This window comes from Periplaneta americana, chromosome 1, assembly GCF_040183065.1.
Source record: "Periplaneta americana isolate PAMFEO1 chromosome 1, P.americana_PAMFEO1_priV1, whole genome shotgun sequence".
In the NCBI taxonomy this organism is placed as follows: Eukaryota; Metazoa; Arthropoda; class Insecta; order Blattodea; family Blattidae; genus Periplaneta; species Periplaneta americana.
The window spans coordinates 63662499-63674723 of NC_091117.1; the positions used below are offsets into that span (position 1 = coordinate 63662499).

General features: G+C 34.9%; 1 long non-coding RNA gene across 1 annotated transcript in view; it reads right to left on the reverse strand.

Moving 5' to 3' along the window:
• The window catches only part of LOC138696386 (uncharacterized), a 160631-nt gene that overhangs the window by 76601 nt on the left and 71805 nt on the right, over positions 1-12225 (reverse strand). Inside the window, exon 2 of the long non-coding RNA XR_011331367.1 lies at positions 3397-3873. This is a non-coding gene — a long non-coding RNA (uncharacterized lncRNA). The remainder of the gene's footprint in view (positions 1-3396; positions 3874-12225) is intronic.

Genomic DNA, 12225 nt, shown 5'->3' on the forward strand with positions numbered 1-12225 from the left:
AACGGGTAAACAAAAGAGCCATTAAAGGGACTAACAAGAAAACAATCCCGCCCATCCGTAGAAGATGATATTACCCTCCGTACGTTCTTAATTGCTTGCACGTTCAACGTGCAAACCGAAGAACGGACAATACAGGTACAGCAATCTCACCGTGCACAGTGCCTCAACCTACTTTCCTTATGAAGAAAGAGGAGGATAATTCGCCGAAACACCTTCACAGCTGCTGCACCGTTAGACGAAGAACTATTATAGTGCACTGAATTTCCAACGAGGAAATCCGGGTTCAAAACCCAGCTAGACTTGCGCATTGAAGACTTAAAATAAGATTTCCCCGAATACAGTATACTGCTTTCCTTTTAACCATAGATTCCTACGAATATAATTTATGCTGCACAAAGAAGACGTGAAGCACGGTTTCTCAAAATATGTTCATTTCCTTTTCACTATTGCTTCCTGTACGATCTAATTTATTTTACCACAGGATTCAGCAGACAGGTAAGTCGTATAGCCATAAGGAAAAAGACTGAGAAGAGAGACACGAAAAGGATTTTTTAATTGGTTGTTCTATCGACATTACATCACCTACCGGTACGAGTTATCTAGCGTCGATGAAATGTATGACAGCGAAATGGTATTTGTGCGAGATCGTGCTTATTTGCTTGGCTTCCGCACAAAACCAATCCGCGGAAAGTCTAAAATTCCACATTCAGTATTCTCAACCTAACACACATAACAATTTCCCTCTTCTTACCGCTTAAGTGATATATTGATTTTACTGCTTTAGGCTTTTAGAGACGTTCAATATAGTAATAAATATAAATTGGAAACTTACTACTGCAATTTCACCTAAATTAATTAATTATTGTTTTTAAATATTTGCAAAAAATTAAGTAAACTCTACAACTCCACTAAAGTTACTGCATTCGTGACGCAAGTAGCATTAAGGAAGTCGTGAAAAAATCAACAAGATTCCAGACTCCTTGACCGGCAAAATTAAACTTGCCGATGTTATTACTGCAATATGTTATAAAAATAATATTGTTAAAATATTAAAATGAAAAGTAAATCATTACATAACCTTACTGTTTGTTTTAAGTTCACATTTATGGACTGGGGGGAAAAAAGACAGACGTATATCACGGCCTGCTGGAGTATAGTAAACACAGAAAACATTTCAAAGCAACAATGTTGAAGATAGATATTTTTGTTTTGCAAATTTGCTGTCATTGAACAGAAACCAAGATGGAGATTTCATTGCAACTAATTAGAAATTCCTCTTTCAGGTATGTAATAAACGATCTTCGCCCAAAATAATGTACGATACACGAGCGGTATGTTTTCTTTCAATTCTCGGAAATTAAAAAAGCTCAACTACGTTTCGCTTTTTCAAACTTTTCCTCGAACATGAAAACTTCAACATACCGCTCTGGTAACGCATATTACTATTTCGCGAGATTCACCATTCAGTGGGGAAACTTCAGAAAAACATAACAAAATAATCAGCCCAGATCACGCACAGCTTCCAAGCACGAGTCATGCTCGTTGCCCGTTATCTATCAATGGCCAGAAGGAAAAGGTAAGTAGGAAGAGTAGGGGAAGGATGGAGGGAAGAAGCATGGAGAAGATGAAGAACAGACAGACAAGCAGCGAGAGTAAGAGAAGGAGAAAGAAGGAAATGGAGGAGAAAAAATGGGGGGAACGAGAGGAAGAAGGGTAGAGGAGAAACGTAGAAAGGAAAAGAGAGGAGGAGCACAAAGAAGGGGAAAATAGCAAAAGAAACGATGATTAAGAGGAAAGATCGGAAGAGTAGGAAGGAGGAAACGAGTAAGGGAAGGAGAACGAGGTAAAGATGAGAAAGAGGAAGAGAAGGGAGGTAGAAAGGAAAAGAGAAATGAGTACAACGAAGGGGAAGTTGGCGAAAGAGACGATGATGAAGGGGAAGGATCGGAAGAGTAGTAAAAAGGGAACGAGAATGAGGTGAAGATGAGGAAGAGGAAGCGAAAGGGAGAGACCGAGTAAGAGAAGGAGAACGAAGTAAAGATGAGGAAGAGGAAGAGAAGAAATGAAGAAAGGAAAAGAGAGGAGAAACACAAATAAGGAAAAGAGAGCGAAAAAGAGAATGATGAAGAGGAACGATTGGAGGAGTAGGAAAAGGAAGGAGAGAACGAGTAAGAGAAAGAGAATGAGATAATGATGAGGAAGAGGAAGAGAAAGAATGTAGAAAGGAAAAGAAAGGAGAAGCACAAACAAGGAAAAGAGAGAGCGAAAAAGAGGATGGTGAAGAGGAAGGATCGGAAGAGTAGGAGGAAGAGAAGAAATAAGAGAAGGAGAACGAGGTAAAGATGAGGAAGAGGAAGAGAAGAAATGAAGAAAGGGAAAGAGAGGAGAAACACAAATAAGGAAAAGAGAGCGAAAAAGAGAATGATGAAGAGGAACGATTGGAGGAGTAGGAAGGAGGAAGGAGAGAACGAGTAAGAGAAAGAGAATGAGATAATGATGAGGAAGAGGAAGAGAAGGAATGTAGAAAGGAAAAGAAAGGAGAAGCACAAACAAGGAAAAGAGAGAGCGAAAAAGAGGATGGTGAAGAGGAAGGATCGGAAGAGTAGGAGGAAGAGAAGAAGTAAGAGAAGGAGAACGAGGTAAAGATGAGGAAGAGAAATACAAGGAATGTAGAAAGGAAAAGAGGAAAGCAAAAACAAGGATAAGAGAGTGAAAAAGGATGATGAAGAAGAAGGATCGGAAGAGTAGAAGGGAAAGAACGAGGAAGAGAAGGAGAACGAGGTAAAGATGAGGAAGAGGAAGGGAAGGAATGTAGAAATAAAAAGAGGGAAGAAGCACAAACAAGGAAAAGAGAGAGAGAAAGAGGATGATGAAGAAGAAGGATGGGAAGAGTAGAAAGTAGAGAACGAGGTAAAGATAAGGAAGAGAAAGAGAAGGAATAAGGAACGAAAAGGAGGAGCATGAAGTAGAAGAGAGCGAAAGAGAGGACGATGATGAAGAGGAGATTGGAGGAATAGGGGGAGAGAACGAATAAAATGAGAACGAGGGAAAGAGGAGGCAACTATTGTGTTTCCTTTACAACTACCACACAGATAATTTAAGTCTTCATAGCACTAATGACTATATGTGGTAAGATAACGCTACAGAACTGCAATACCGACTGTTGTACAGGCGCCGGACTATTAGGTTTTCCAGTATCGACGTAAGATGGCTGAGAACAACGAACAATTTTTACATTGCTAGTATTAAGTAACAGTAAAATTATACGTCATTCAACTGCATTGATCGTAAACCTCAAATACGGCACACTCAGAAAAAATACAAAATAATTAAAATATTTCATCTCACAGCACAGTTATACGTATAAATATATTTTATCATTAGATGTAGTCGTACCTTTTACAACAGTTATTTTCTTCGGAAAGCGACGATATTCTCAAGTTCAACAGCTTCACTGTAGTCAATAAACACACATGAGTAAGGCTTCTAGTCTGAATTGTTTTCACTGCGCATAGTATTGTTCATATGCTAGTTTTTGCAGAACAATTTTTCACTCGTACAACTTGTCAGTGATATGGTTGAAAAACCTCTGAGTAGCACTATAGAGTCCACTGAAGATCTTGTATCTGTCCTGTTTTACTAGCCATTGAAACAGTTCCAATAGAGTGACAGAACTCCCTTTTGGCACTATCTGTTCTCTTTTCAGGAGCCTTATATCTGAAGTTAGCTCAATCTTGTCACTTGGTGGTTTGAGATGTTTAGTTAGTGCAGCTATTTCTTCTTTCTTCAGATCCAGACCAATAAATTCATCATTACATTGATGACGTCAACAGATTCTTATTTGTCTTCCACCAATGTCAGGAACTAAGGAATCTGAAAAAGGATATAACAGATAATTATTGTAACTTCTTCGCCATTTGTTTGTAACCAAAACTGAGGACTACATCTACAAGCCTGGAAACGTTAAGCTTCCTAACTGGAGAAACTTGGTCTTGAAGTTCGCCAGAAAACTTAAAGTTAAATAAGAATTGTTAATAAGTTTCTCTTGACCTAAGACATCATAGCCAACAAAGCACTAAGCACAGATTTAAATTTATATATAGCTGATAAGAGATTTAGGTCTAGACTTTGCAGATGTTCGAACTATTTAGAAGCCATTCAAGAAGTCAAAGACTATTCATTCATCATTCATTCATTCATTCATTCATTCATTCATTCATTTATTTATTTATTTATTTATTTATTTATTTATTTATTTATTTATTTATTATTTATTTATTTATTTATTTTTAAATTGAAGAGTGTCAATAGAAAATAAAATATAAATAAACATAATTTTTGTAAAATGTTATAAAAATAAAGTCATAACCATGCGCTTCTTCCTATATTCAAAACATAAAATTAATTAAAACATAAAATCTAGTCTTGAAGTTCATCAGAAAGCTTAAAGTTAAATCCAAATTGTTAATAACTTTCTCTTGACTTAAGACATCATAGCCAGCACAGCATTGAGCAGAGATTTAATTTTAGATATAGCTGATAAGAAACTTAGGTCTAGACTTTGGAGATGTTCGAACTATTTAGAAGCCATTCAATAAGTCAAAGACATTTTATTTACTTGCTTACTTACTTGTTTACTTATTTATTTACTTATTTACTTCTTTACTTATTTATCTATTTATCTATTTACCTATTTATCTATTTATTTATTTGTATATTGAAGTGTGTCAATTAAAAATAAAATATAAATAAACATTTTTTTATAATATTTTACAGATGTTAAGTCATAACAATGCTTTTCTTCTTATATTCAAAACATACTTACTTACTGGCTTTTAAGGAACCCGGAGGTTCATTGCCGCCCTCACATAAGCCTGCCACTGGTCCCTATCCTGAGCAAGATTAATCCAGTCTCTATCATCATATCTCACCTCCCTCAAATCCATTTTAATATTATCTTCCCATCTACGTCTCGGCCTCCCTAAAGGTCTTTTTCCCTCCGGCCTCCCAACTAACACTCTATATGCATTTCTGGATTCGCCCATACGTGCTACATGCCCTGCCCATCTCAAACGTCTGGATTTAATGTTCCTAATTATGATATTCAAAACATAACTTTAAGTAAAACAAATGAAATCTGTGAACCTTGAAATACCGACACACTTACTGACTTCGGAACAATCTTTTCACTTATAAGTTCCCATTTCTAAGATAAGCTACAGGATTAGAATAACATGGTTAGGCACAAAATTAATTCAAATGCTTTCAGTTAGTGTTTAATCCAGCGCCTTTAGACCTTATGATACCCTGATTAAATTTCAACACGTTCATTCAAAGAACAGCAGAAAGGTAATTAACTTATTCACTGCAGAACAACTTTTGCTCTACTAGCACATCTGCACTGCGTTTCAACAAGCACATCGGACATGTTTGCATGGCGAGTTCACCATGTTATTACCACACATCGGATTTTAGGCACTAAAAATTACAGTTTTAGGCACCTACAATAAGTACACAGTTTAATAAATTAGGCTCTATTTTAGTAAAACTAGGCATTTTAGGCACATATGATCAAGACTTAAAACCTATTTATTTCACTGAAATTTTACACTAACATACACAAAACATGGCACAAAGAAGTATATTTAAGAAATGGAGGCAGACAGCTGTATATTATACAGGGACATCATTTTATTTTTACTAACATTTTTAATATTAACCTGGCTATACCTTTGGATTAATGTGTCAGAGCCGGAAACACAGTTTGCTAACCCCTTCCACGATTGAAGTTCGATGATTCTGGCGTAAAATACAAACACATCACTGTATTAAGTATAGGAGGGAAGGAAAGTAGTTCATCCATTTACCTAAACTAGGAGATATCGTAATTTTGAATTTGATAATTTTCATTAGGTTTTTGTTTAATCAAAATACAGGACAGTATTAACAATAAGTGTTTTTACTCACGAACTGAGTAAAGTTATCCATGCGAACGTATTCATTATGCAGTGTATATTATACTGTCTACAGCACATTAGCGTACAATATAAGAGAATGAAGTTAAATTTAAAAATAATCATGATATGGATATTTAAACACATTTTTAAAATGGTGGCCGTTCATTTAGATACAGGGTTCAGTTCTTTTGTGCATATTATCGCACTATAGACTAATTCCAATTACCAGTTTCGTCCTTCGTACTAGTAACTCATGTTGAAATAATTCTATACCTATTATATAAAAGAGTACCTTATGTACTGTAAATTCAATCGCACAAATAACATTACTCAAACATGCTATCTACTGTCCGTCCAGGTGGTTATGTCGCAGGATCGTAGAAAGGAGGAAAATCACGTGACAGTTAATTATTTTATTTATTTTAAACAGTTGCGGGTGAGGGAAATCGGGATGCGACGTAGGCAAACGGACGACAGTACCAGTGCGAAAATATGATTCAATATTGAAAGCTCTTTCGTCACTGGAAAACGCGAACATATTTCTGGAACATACTATACTCACTAACTCAATACTGTTTGTGTTTACTACGACCTTGCGACTTTGACTGTATACGCTTGGTTCTGTGTGGTGAACAGTTGGAAGTTCACTAGTAGAGGGGATGGGAGTGAAGTACATTCAAAAACTCAGGTACAATAAAAATTGAAGTAAAAATAAAATGATGTTCCTGTATAAACATGGCTGCACAAATTTAATATAGCCTATTGAAGAAATTTAATAATTATTACACTTCATAAGTTATTGAGATTAAATTGCATGCTCATTCTTTTTCATAATTATCTGTACAGTACATTATCAGATTTTTTTTCTAAATTCTCCACAGTTAATCTTTGCCTTTTGTCAATGAGAATCATTTTGAAAGCAGAAAAACTTCTTTCTGCTGAAACAGATGTTAGAGGAGCAAATTTTAATTTAGCTACAGTAGAAACATCAATACCTACTGGAAAATTTATACTTCCCCGCCCCCATTACCACTCTTGATACTTTTTCCATCAATGAAAATCCTGCATTCTTATTTAGTACACTGTCCCACTTTTAACTTTTTTTCCAGTTTCACCCAAGGCACAATATATGTTCACCTAGGCATCCTTTACTATTGCTACTTGGCTACAAAGAGCAATAAATTTCTATAGTTAAAGTATTTACGGATCATTGAGATTTTTGTTATTGAAAAATTACCTGAATCCGATACTGCAGCGTGTGCAAAATCAGTGAAAGAGTATCTGTATTTATTTATGGAAAAATGGAGGCATATTGTATTTTTAATTTAACCCCTGCTTTGTATTCTGGATCCTAGTGGTCAGCCGTAATTGTCTGCCAGATGTCCCAAATTGTGGAATTTGTACGTTCTAATTGTTCAATGCTTGCAGGTATGAACGGTATTATGTAGGCAATATCTTTTTTCACTGACGGGTCATACGTCATATGTCTTCATAAATCTATTGATTTTCCATCTCAAAAACTGTTTTTAGACACTAATTTTCTTAAAATAAGCCAAATGTTTTCTATTATTGTATTAATAAAATTCATACATAAAAATCGAAATAATTTTGAATTGTATACTCGTAGGCCTAGTTATGAAACAAAAGGTATGAATTCTTTAAGATTGTTTGAACCAAAATGAAACACTGCTATAGTATTTAATCATAGTAGTAATTTAGGTTCAAGAATATATATCAAATTTATATTTAAATATCCTAATCTTGTCAATTCTAATAGTTATAGTATTACTTAGTATTACTTAATTACTTACAAATGGCTTTTAAGGAACCCGGAGGTACATTGCCGCCATCACATAAGCCCGCCATCGGTCCCTATCCTGTGCAAGATTAATCCAGTCTCTATCATCATATCCCACCTCCCTCAAATCCATTTTAATATTATCCTCCCATCTACGTTTCGGCTTCCCCAAAGGTCTTTTTCCCTCCGGTCTCCCAACTAATACTCTATATGCATTTCTGGATTCGCCCATACGTGCTACATGTCCTGCTGCCCTTCTCAAACGTCTGGATTTAATGTTCCTAATTATGTCAGGTGAAGAATACAATGAGTGCAGTTCTACGTTGTGTAACTTTCTCCATTCTCCTGTAACTTCATCCCGCTTAGCCCCAAATATTTTCCTAAGCACCTTATTCTCAAACACCCTTAACCTATGAATAGTTATAGTATTAAATTTAAAAAGTTATGTACTGATTTTATAAAAATTGAAAAACTATAAATTTAAATTTATATATTCTTATTGCGTAGTAGACATAAGACAAATTGTATTACATACTTCTTAATTTAAATTCAGGAATCCAACCCTGAGCACGAGTTCTACTCTTTCAGGGGTAAACTAAAATTTTATTTGTATATAGGGCCTACTATATTTTATGTTACAATAAGTCAAAATATGTATCTAGAAAGTGCATGTGGGTTAAAGGTAAGCAAGTGTGTAAGTAAATAAATAAAATAACATGCAGTTACCATATTTCCTGTTTTATTGAGTGGGAAATGATTTAATGACAATATTACATTTATTTATTTGAAACAAAATACAAAAAAGAACACAAATATTAGGAAATTATTTATATTTTTTGTTTATATTAATTTTAAATATCGTTTAATATGAATAGATGATAATAAAAAGGCATATCGCTATTACTACCTTTAATGTGAAAGCGTTATCCTTATTTCTTTTTGTCTGCAAAGCTTTTTAGGATTTTGTCCAAGTTTAAATCCATGATAATTTCACATTCAATTGACATAAATTAATTACCTAACTGTTTAAACGTTCTTGCTGCAATGATCAGTTTAAGCTTGGAAAAATCTTTCCTCCTGATGCCACAGTCAATGGCAGTGTCAGGAAAATTCGAATTACAATAAATAAATTTGGAAATGCAATAGATCTATTGCTAAAAGCAAAAAACTCAAGCACAATTTTATGGGATTTATAGGCCTAATCTCTGCTGGCAAAATTGGATTCAGGGTCTCAAATTCTTCGGGAAGCGTTTAGCCATCTGTAAGTCATTTTTATGGTATTCACTTATTCTTTTCCCTGTTCTTGCTTGACGTCTGTCACTTCCTGGTCTACTATAATTTTCTTTAGTATCTCTAGGTGCGGGGCTCTCTTAGATGCGGGAATCGATTGGGATAAATCGATCCAATCGACTCTGATACCACGAACTCGATAGGAATAGATTTTTAGTTCGAAGTAGCACATATTTTCCGGCCATGCACATCCCGAAGGCAACGACTTTATACACGTGCACGACATGGGATTCCCGTCGAAGAAATCAAGCGGTTAGAGGGCAACACTCTCGCACCTACTACAGAAGCGCATACTACAGCTAACAGTGCCTCCTGAGGCAAATTCGCGAAACAACAGGAAAGAAGGAAATAAAGGTCACTATTGTGTAATCGGTGCTTACGTATTCTCTTGTTGAACACCTGACATTATTGGTCTTACGCGGAGTTACCATGAACCCCACATTATTTCAACGATGAAAGGGGTCAAAGATCATCTTTTATGATGGCGCCCGTTGTCCTTCCAGAATATATTTTCTTTTTAAATAATCACAGTGTGAAGGAGATCAATGTTTTCACTACTACCACAGCTTGTATATAGTCACGAAGCTTGAGTTTATGAGGGTACTAGGAACAATAGACTGTGCAGGTACTATTTCGCATTGTCTGTAATGAGGCGATAGTAGCGATCCTAGTAGTTAGCAACTATCTATGGATGCATATTTACTACGTATTGAGCTTCATGACTGTATATACTAGACTGTGCCACTACTACAATATTAAAATCACTTTGTCGATAAATGGTCGACAATGTGTTGAACTGCACCCGATTAACAAGATTGGAATTTAGTGCAAAATAAGTTATCTGATTTGGAATACAAAATCCTATACCAACACATACATCTGAGAATGAATTCCAGAATAATATGCAACGTCATATCCTGCTCTATAGGCTATGTATACAGTAAAGTTGCCTAATTCCGTGACACGTTTTTTTCACTGAATGTCACGGGATTGGGTATCTTGCTAGGATGTTCACCGATGTCTCAAAAGTAGACGAAAGATGCAATCTTTCAAGAAAGATATGATTGAACGGCAAAGCTTTGACTGACATTCAATTTTTTAAAAAATCATGGAATTAGGGGTATCACGGAAATAGACAACTTTACTCTATAGTCTTGATCTATTACGAAATAATGCAGATATAGACGAAAGACTATTAAATTAATATATTAGCCATAAGGTAAATGCTCTTAAGAAAAGCCTTGTCTAGACGACACAGCATACTATGAATACAAAAACAATTTCAATACACAGTGTAATATAAAAGTATCCAATATAGGCAAACCAAACAAATTTTGCATAATATTAAAATTTCTCATCACTTCACTGTTCACACATTTTTTTAAGAGTTCATTGTCCATACAAATGGTTTCTGAGAATTTATACTGAAAATTTAACCGCGGTCCAGCCATAAGTTTTAATGTACGGGTTGGAACAATAAATCTCTTACAAACCTCGCCGTCCTCTATTGAATATTGTGTATTCATTGACATTGTACAGTCATCACGTAGATACTCATTAATGGAGAAAAAGTCGCTCTGACACCGAGAATCGAACCCAATACCCTTAGGTTAGAGCGCTGAATGCTCTTACCAACTGAGCTATGCCGAGACCTGATACACAGTGCCGGACGATATAAAGGAAGAAAGTTCGGCCGGCACTGTGGATCAGGTCTCGGCATAGTTCAGATGGTAAGAGCACTCAGCGCGCCAAGCTGAGAGTACTGGGTTCGATTGCCGGTGTCAGAACGTCTTTTTTCTCCATTAATAAGTAAAAAGAAGTTTCAGATGATACCATGAAAACATAAAAACAAATCTATCACTTCAATATCACCATTAATTTCATACTTCTGCTTAAAGTAGTCACGAACTAGCTCATAATTTTTTTTTCTTTCCTGTGTTTGCTTGTTTAGATTAATCAACATTAGTCTCAAATCGAACCGTTGGATCAATTATTACGGCATTATCCTGTCTCTGTCAACAGCAATTATATCGACACTTCGTGTACTACCATTTGCTGCAATGCGGAATACCTGCTGGTGAACTTCAAAGTATTGTGACAAATTCTTTGCAAGAAACTCCCTATAAGGTTCTAAAAAAGTAAAAAGAGCCATAATCAACAAAAACAAAATGGACAAAAATTGATAAGGAAAATACCTAGCAAAACTACTTTGACTGGCTCGAATATTGACAAAATCAAAAGTAATGTTTCTGTTCTATTAGAGAAAATGTGCGAACACATTAAAATCAAAGATATTATTATTATTATTATTATTATTATTATTATTATTATTATTATTATTATTATTATTATTATTATTATTATTATTATTATTAAACTGGTTATTTTCTATTGGTATAAACTTCTCCTCGCCACTAACCAGCAAGAAATTTACTTACTAACAGAATTTCCACGTATATTACATTAGTCATTACTATAGGTAGGAAGTTCCTACCAAAACAGCAGATTTCAGTTAAGTGCAGCGAGGAAAATACAGTAGATGTCATCCACGCCCCGTTCCGCTGCCGCTCGCCACAGACGGTACACAGTATGTTCACATAAACAACGCTTAATATCATTCTATGGAGCTGTGTAGAGTCGTGAATAGTTTGAAGAATATTGTTCATTTATATTAATAGTTTATATCCTGAACAAAGCGAGCTATTCTGTTATTATTTTATCATTTACTAATGTTGATATTATGCATGATTCCAAAGAAAGTAAACTCATCTGTTATTAAATAATTATGCAAACAGCAGTGTGTAACAAGTTTATTTTTTCGAATTATTCTTCGTTAAATGTTGACGTCTCGTGCTGCTATGCATTCGGTTGCATTACAGTCCAAGTTCAACATCGGAATTACGATACGAACTTCCTAGCTGTCATTACAATAGATATGAAAAATTTTCTTGAAAACAATTATGGGTTTAATATCATGTCCCACATACGAGATACACTATTAAATTCACAAAGTAGTTGATCACCTGATGATAGTAAGATATACTGAATCAGATTTCAGATTTGCTCCAGTAACGTCTCGTGACGTAAAACAAATATTTTCAGAATACAAATTTTTTTTTCTGAATATAAAATGAGTATTTCTTTTGATAAAATGAAATATGTTCATTGTTATTTGTTATA